Consider the following 9,270-nt stretch of genomic DNA (forward strand, 5'->3'; position numbering starts at 1 on the left):
TTATAGTAGTTATATTCTTGTACATAGGAGCAGTATTATAGTAGTTATATTCTTGTATATATGGGGCAGTATTATAGGAGTTATATTCTTGTACATAGGAGCAGTATTATAGTAGTTATATTCTTGTACATAGGGGCAGTATTATAGTAGTTATATTCTTGTACATAGCAGTATTATAGTAGTTATATTCTTGTACATAGGGGACAGTATTATAGTAATATTCTTGTACATAGGGGCAGTATTATAGTAGTTATATTCTTGTACATAGGAGCAGTATTATAGTAGATATATTCTTGTACATAGAGACAGTATTATAGTAGTTATTTTCTTGTACATAGGGGCAGTATTATAGTCAGTAGCGTAGCTACCGAGGGGGGCAGAGGGTGCGAGCGCCCCGGGTCCGGAGCTCAGAGGGGGCCCACCCGAAGCTATGCTACTGTAAGTACAGTTACATTCTGCGGCAGAGCAGGGAGAATCGGTCTCCCTCCTCTGCCCACCCAGCCGCTATGGGGCCCCGGAGCAGGCGGGAGGGGGGGGCCCGGTGCCAGCAGTGGGCCTCCTGCCCGTCACCGCAAGGTCAGCTGTATCGGCATTTAGCCGATACAGGTGACCGCACTGAAGAGGGAAGGAGCGCGCAATGCTCCTTCTTCCATCACCCCCCTGTCAGCGTCTGACGTCACCAACATTGACAGTGGGCACGGTGACATCACCACCCGGTGCCCGCTGTCAGGTGATGAGCGGGAGCTCTGAGCACCGCTGGAACAAGGAGGAAGAGAGGTGAGGATTTATTTTTATTTTTAATGGGGGCTGCCTTATACTACAGGATCTGCCTATGGGGGTGCTGCATTATACTACAGTACTACAGGATCTGCCTATGGGGGTGCTGCCTTATACTACAGGATCTGCCTATGGGAGTGCTGCCTTATACTACAGGGTCTGCCTATGGGGGTACTGTCTTATACTTACAGGGTCTGCCTATAGGGGTACTGTCTTATACTTACAGGGTCTGCCTATGGGGGTGCTGCCTTATACTACAGAGTCTGCCTATGGGGGTACTGTCTTATACTACAGGATTTGCCTATAGGGGTACTGTTTTATACTTACAGGGTCTGCATATGGGGGTACTGTCTTATACTGCAGGGTCTGCCTATGGGGGTGCTGCCTTATACTTCAGGATCTGCCTATGGGGGTACAGTCTTATACGGTCTGCATATAGGGGTACTGTCTTATACTACATGGTCTGCTTATAGGGTGGTTGCCTTATACTTACAGGGTCTTCCTATAGGGGTACTGTAATATACTTACAGGGTCTGCCTATGGGGGTACTGTCTTATTCTACAGGGTCTGCCTATGGGGTTCTGCCTTATACTACAGAGTCTGCCTATGGGGGTGCTGCCTTACACTACAGGATCTGCCTATGGGAGTGCTGCCTTATACTACAGGTTCTGCCTATGGGGGTACTGTTATACTACAGGGTCTGCTTATAGGGGTACTGTCTTATACTACAGAGTCTGCCTATGGGGTGCTGCCTTATACTACAGGGTCTGCCTATGGGGGTACGGTCTTATACTACAGGGTCTGCCTATAAGGGTACTGTCTTATACTACAGAGTCTGCCTATGGGGTGCTGCCTTATACTACAGGGTCTGCCTATGGGGGTACGGTCTTATACTACAGGGTCTGCCTATAAGGGTACTGTCTTATACTACAGAGTCTGCCTATGGGGTGCTGCCTTATACTACAGGGTCTGCCTATGGGGGTACGGTCTTATACTACAGGGTCTGCCTATAAGGGTACTGTCTTATACTACAGAGTCTGCCTATGGGGTGCTGCCTTACACTACAGAGTCTGCCTATGGGGGTACTGCCTTACACTACAGGATCTGCCTATGGGAGTGCTGCCTTATACTACAGGGTCTGCCTATTGGGGTACTGTCTTATACTACAGGGTCTGCCTATAGAGGTACTGTCTTGTGCTACAGGGTCTGCCAATAGGGGTACTGTCTTATACTACAGGGTCTGCCTATGGGGTGCTGCCTTGAACTACAGGGTCTGCCTATGGGGGTGCTGCCTTATTCTACAGGATCTGCCTATGGGGGTCCTGCCTTATACTACAGGATATGCCTATGGGAGTGCTGCCTTATACTACAGGATCTGCCTATGGGGTTCTGCCTTATACTACAGGGTCTGCCTATGGGGTGCTGCCTTATACTACTGGGTCTGCCTATGGGGTGCTGCCTTATACTACGGGGTCTGCCTATGGGGGTGCTGCCTTATAATACAGGGTCTGCCTATGGGTGCTGCCTTGTGCTATAGAGTCTGCCTATGGGGAGGAGTGCATTATACTATATTGAGGACTATCTGGTGCATTGTACTAATATGGAGGCCATCGTACAGTGTGGGGATTACAGTGAGGGGGCCATTGTACAGTGTGGGGATTACAGTGAGGGGGCCATCAAACAGTTTGGAGGCTACAAAGGGGTAAGTATACTGTGTGGATGGTACTGTACAGTGAGGGGGCATTATACTGTGTATAAGTGAGCATACTGTGCATTGGGGAGCTGTACAAGGGGAGACTCGGGACAGTATTCAATGTGAAGTGAGCACTTATTGTTATAGGGGAAGTCAGGTTACTGTGACTATTAAAGGGGCACACAGGGCAATATTACTTTGTAGGGGCAAAATGTGGGCCCTGTTTTCTAGGACACTTGCACCCGGCATTACTATATTATAGAGGGGTGCTTTAGAATTTAGAGGGCACAGAGAATCACACAGTAGGTGCAGTAATAGGGACACATACGGCAGCAGCGGCTCAGTATTGGGGTATCAGGGGCAGTAATAGGGACACATGGCAGCAGCGGCTCAGTATTGGGGTATCAGGGGCAGTAATAGGGACACGTACGGCAGCAGCGGCTCAGTATCGGGGTATCAGGGGCAGTAATAGGGACACGTACGGCAGCAGCGGCTCAGTATTGGGATATCAGGGGCAGTAATAGGGACACGTACGGCAGCAGCGACTTAGCATCGGGGTATCGGGCAGTAATAGGGACACGTACGACAGCAGCGGCTCAGTATCGGGGTATCGGGCAGTAATAGGGACACATACGGCAGCAGCGGCTCAGTATCGGGGTATCAGGGGCAGTAATAGGGACACATACGGCAGCAGCGGCTCAGTATAGGGTAACGGGCAGTAATAGGGACACATACGGCAGCAGCGGCTCAGTATCGGGGTATCAGGGGCAGTAATAGGGACACATACGGCAGCAGCGGCTCAGTATCGGGGTATCAGGGGCAGCAATAGGGACACGTACGGCAGCAGCGGCTCAGTATTGGTATCGGGCAGTAATAGGGACACGTACGGCAGCAGCGGCTCAGTATCCGGGTATCAGGGGCAGTAATAGGGACACGTACGGCAGTAGCGGCTCAGTATCGGGGTATCAGGGGCAGTAATAGGGACACATACGGCGGCAGCGGCTCAGTATCAGGGGCAGTAATAGGGACACGTACGGCGGCAGCAGCTCAGTATCGGGGTATCGGGCAGCAATAGGGACACGTACAACAGCAGCGGCACAGTATCGGGGTATCAGGGGCAGTAATAGGGACACATACGGCAGCAGCAGCTCAGTATTGGGGTATCAGGAGCAGTAATAGGGACACATACGGCAGCAGCGGCTCAGTATTGGGGTATCAGGAGCAGTAATAGGGACACATACGGCAGCAGCGGCTCAGTATTGGGGTATCAGGTGCAGCAATAGGGACACATACGGCAGCAGCGGCTCAGTATTGGGGTATCGGGGGCAGTAATAGGGACACATACGGCAGCAGTGGCTCAGTATCGGGGTATCAGGTGCAGTAATAGGGACACATATGGCAGCAGCAGCTCAGTATTGGGGTATCAGGAGCAGTAATAGGGACACATACGGCAGCAGTGGCTCAGTATTGGGGTATCAGGGGCAGTAATAGGGACACATATGGCAGCAGCGGCTCAGTATTGGGGTATCAGGGGCAGTAATAGGGACACATACGGCAGCAGTGGCTCAGTATCGGGGTATCAGGTGCAGTAATAGGGACACATATGGCAGCAGCGGCTCAGTATTGGGGTATCAGGAGCAGTAATAGGGACACATACGGCAGCAGCGGCTCAGTATTGGGGTATCAGGTGCAGCAATAGGGACACATACGGCAGCAGTGGCTCAGTATTGGGGTATCAGGGGCAGTAATAGGGACACATACGGCAGCAGTGGCTCAGTATTGGGGTATCAGGTGCAGTAATAGGGACACATACAGCAGCAGGGGCTCAGTATTGGGGTATCAGGTGCTGTAATAGGGACACATATGGCAGCAGCGGCTCAGTATTGGGGTATCAGGGGCAGTAATAGGGACACATATGGCAGCAGCGGCTCAGTATTGGGGTATCAGATGCAGTAATAGGGACATACGGCAGCAGCGGCTCAGTATTGGGGTATCAGGGGCAGTAATAGGGACACATACGGCAGCAGTGGCTCAGTATTGGGGTATCAGGGGCAGTAATAGGGACACATACGGCAGCAGCAGCTCAGTATTGGGGTATCAGGTGCAGTAATAGGGACACATACGGCAGCAGCGGCTCAGTATTGGGGTATCAGGGGCAGTAATAGGGACACATACGGCAGCAGCGGCTCAGTATTGGGGTATCAGGGGCAGTAATAGGGACACATATGGCAGCAGCGGCTCAGTATTGGGGTATCAGGGGCAGTAATAGGGACCCATACGGCAGCAGCGGCTCAGTATTGGGGTATCAGGGGCAGTAATAGGGACATACGGCAGCAGCGGCTCAGTATTGGGGTATCAGGGGCAGTAATAGGGACACATATGGCAGCAGCGGCTCAGTATTGGGGTATCAGGGGCAGTAATAGGGACACATACGGCAGCAGCGGCTCAGTATTGGGGTATCAGGGGCAGTAATAGGGACACATACGGCAGCAGCGGCTCAGTATTGGGGTATCAGCAGGATGAGGAGTTTGTGCAGGTTGGGAATAGATGGTGATGGGGCTGGAATGTGAGAAGTGAAACGTGTCTTTGTTGTATTCTCTGCAGGTGAAACACACAGACCCACATATACAATAAAGTTGCTTAGCAAATCACTGACAACAAGCACAGATTTTGAAAATGATGAAGCATTTAAACCCACATGCCTACATTTACTGATGCCATCTAAGGGCCTGTTCACACTAAATGTTTTTTTTTTTGGTCCATGTGCTCCTGTTTATGGTTTCCGAAATTCACGTGAAAGTTATACGGCCTCTGGCGCCATCTGGTGATGAACAAAGTGAATTTCACCTGTGAATATTTTATATTTTGTAAAGATTCACAAATAGAGGAATAACTAAGGCTCGATATAACTTTTATTGAATATAAATATTTAAGTATGTCGCATACCAACAACAGTACAAACTGTCAAGTCCTAAAGTAAATCCATTAAAGGCTATAATGACAATGTATTGCACAAGATTAATCACTGAAGATTAACTCCATAGATATCGGCCGTACATTGGAGCAAAATAGGAGAGGCTAACAGGCGGTGATTAGTCCAGGAAAACCCCAATGATAAAAAATAGATAATCTTTCGTCCAATGTCTGAATCCCTACCTACTAGACAGCGGAGGTTGGCATAAAAAAATGTTGAGAGTATGGTGCCCCTGCTCCTCGGGGGCTGTCCCTACGACACCCTTGTCTATCCCTGTACTGCTAGGGGGCAGCCATTGATTACCCAGAAATTTTTTTTTTTTAGAAAAAAACATATACACTTTGATAGCATCTAGATACTCATAACATATGGATCAGATGAGTAAGGATTAGCTCCAAAGAGGAAAAAAGGTACTTATCAGATAGATAATGCTTCACTCTGTACGCGTTTCGCCTATTTGGATCATCAGGGGGTAAGATGAATTGCTGCTGCCTTAGGCCCGATGATCCGAATAGATGAAACACATAGAGGGTGAAGCATTATCTATCTGATTAGGTCCAAAAATAAAAAATGGTACTTATCAGATAGATAATGCTTCACCCTGCATGCGTTTCGCCTATTTCGATCATCAGGAGGTAATATGAATTGATGCTGCCTTGGACTTGATGATCCGTATAGGTGAAACGCGAAGAGGGTGAAGCATTATCTGATAAGTACCATTTTTTCTCTTTGGATCTAATCAGATAGATAATGCTTCACCCTCTACGTGTTTCATCTATTCGGATCATCGGGCCCAAGGCAGCATCAATTCCTTTTACCTCCTGATGATCCAAATAGGCGAAACGCATACAGAGTGAAGCATTATCCATCTGATAAGTACCATTTTTTCTCTTTGGAGCTCATGTTTACTCATCGACTGATCCCATGTATGTTATGAGTATCTAGATGCTATCAAAGTGTATATGTTTGGGTTTTTTTTAAGGTTTCTGGGTAATCATTGTCCACCCCCTAGCAGTACAGGGATAGACGAGGGTGTCCTAGGGACAGCTGCTGAGGAGCGGGGGCACCAATATCTCATACATAGGGTGCCAATCTCCGCAGGTAGGCAGGTATACAGGTGAGCATTGGATGCAGTTAGTCCAGGAGTACACCCGTGTGCATTGTGTTGTGTGTCTTACATGTTATTAGTTATTATTAAATATTTACAGTACAGACCAAAAGTTTGGACACACCTTCTCATTTAAAGACTGCAAAGCAGTCAGCAAAGCAAAAGGTGGCTACTTTGAAGAACCTAGAATATAAGACATATTTTCAGTTGTTTCACACTTTTTTGCTAAGTATATAATTCCACATGTGTTAATTCATAGTTTTGATGCCTTCAGTGTGAATGTACAATTTTCATAGTCATGAAAATACAGAAAAATCTTTAAATGAGAAGGTGTGTCCAAACTTTTGGTCTGTACTGTCCATTCAATACAATTTATTATTTTTGGAGTCTCCCTATGTGAGCCATTACTGATAGACCTTGAGCCTTTTGATTATTTACTGACGTTGAATAACCAAGACTCCCCATCCAGCAGTCCCATGTAAAGGAAGCACAGTCCTTGTACCATGAAAAGGTCTGTAAGGTTCTATTAGACTTTGGAGGAATTTATCTGGACTTACGCCTGAACCGAGGAGAAAAAAATACCCGCATTTTGTTTTCCTTTTTTTTTTTTTTTCAATCTTCTGCCTTTCTCACCATTTTTCTTTTCCTTTAAAACAGCAGCCCAGCAATTTTGCTATAATTTCTTCCATCAATTAAAGTCCGAGATGCGTAAAATTAATAAAAAATGATAACCCATCACTAACATCTAGTATCTATGTGATGGTTCATGGCTTAGGGCCCTTTATCAATATAGGAAAGGGTTCTTTACAGTAAGAGCCATCACTCTAGGTAACCCCAGACCACAAGACATAGAAATGGCTGCCCCATCAATGGCATTTATAAAACAGAATATAATTTTACGCTCCATGATTTCTCCAAGGTTTTATCGCCCAAGTACTGGAGGTAGAGATGGCAAAAGTCAGGAGAGGGGTTTGTGGTCTCTCTTTTTCAACTGGAAAGTGAAATTTGCAGTACCATATATGACCAGTAGAGGGCGATCTATTGTATGTATACAATGTAGCTAGGAGCAGAGCAGCACAGAGGATTTCAGGACCCAGCCTCTATGCCATAGAGTCTATGGGATCTGTCTCTGGCTTCCTCCTCTCTTCCACAGTCATATTAGATTGTAAGCTCTTGTGTCCGCGATGTGATGTATTGTGTGTCGTGTATGAATCCAGACAGGGGCGGACACAGAAATCATGGATGTACTAAACTGGGATTATAAGAACATGTCCCCAAACTGATGACCCCACAGAAGGAGAGCACCGGGGGTTAACCCTTGTAGTGCCCAATGCTTGGTCCTCAGCCAATGTTAGTGATGGGGGCCCTTGTGATCCTCTGTAAACAGGCAGGGGCCACCCAGGAGCATGGACACCTCAGCCTCCTGCACTCCAGGGAATTATCCACAAAGGGGGGGACAGAAACTCTGTTAACACAACAATGGCTGCAGCCCACCCAAGGAGCCCCCAGACAGAGGACCACAGTCTGAGTCATTAACCCATCAACTGCCGCGCCTCCCTGCAGCAACACAGGACTCGGCTCAGTTTATGTATTACTCTGCTCATAATGTTTATGTGGTGTTACATAGGACTGCAGGTTACATCCACCACATCATTTGTACTTAAGAGTTATTACTCTGTTATCTGTGGTGTTACATAGGACTGCAGGTGATATACTATATTATCATTACTCCGTTATCACAGTGTTATCTAGTGTTACATAGGACTGCAGGTAGCATCTACTACATTACCTACACTCAGAAACTTATCAATGTCATCTGTGTTGTTACATAGGACTGCAGGTAACCTCTATGACATCTGTTCTCATAGTTATCAGTTTTTTGCATTGTTGCATAGGACTGCAAGTAGCATCTACTAGATTATCTCTTCTCAGAGAGTTATCCATGTGTTATCAGTGGTGTTACATAGGGCTGCAGGTAATGACTATCTTATCTCTGGTCAGAGACCTATCCATGTGTTGTCAGTGGTGTTACATAGGACTTTGGGTCATATACATTATCTGTACTTGTAGAGTTATCTCTGTGTTATGTGTGGTGTTACATAGGACTGCAGGTCACATACATTATTTATACTCAGTTCTCACTGTGATATCTATGGTGTTACATAGAACTGCAGGTCACATACATTATTTATACTCAGAGTTAGCACTGTGATATCTGCGATGTTACATAGGACTGCAGGTCATATACATTATACTCAGAGAGTTCTCACTGTGATATCTGCGATGTTACATAGGACTGCAGGTCACATACATTATTTATACTCAGTTATCACTGTGATATCTGCGATGTTACATAGGACTGCAGGTCACATACATTATTTATACTCCGAGAGTTCTCACTGTGATATCTATGATGTTACATAGGACTGCAGGTCACATGCATTATTTATACTCAGAAAGTTCCCACTGTGATATCTGTGATGTTACATAGGACTGCAGGTCATATACAGTATTTAGACTCAGTTCTCAATGTGATAGCTATGGTGTTACATAGGACTGCAGGTCACATTCGTCCACACTTGTACAATGTATGGGCCTGGACAGAGCTCTGTGCTGTGGATGTGCTCAGCAGTGTCTGCCCTGGACACAGTGTCCTCTGGGTTTGCGCAGGACTAGGTCAGGAATATTCTCCTTCTTCAGCTTCTGGATGACAACAGT

Source organism: Ranitomeya variabilis, chromosome 8 (assembly GCF_051348905.1).
Source record: "Ranitomeya variabilis isolate aRanVar5 chromosome 8, aRanVar5.hap1, whole genome shotgun sequence".
Taxonomy (NCBI): Eukaryota; Metazoa; Chordata; class Amphibia; order Anura; family Dendrobatidae; genus Ranitomeya; species Ranitomeya variabilis.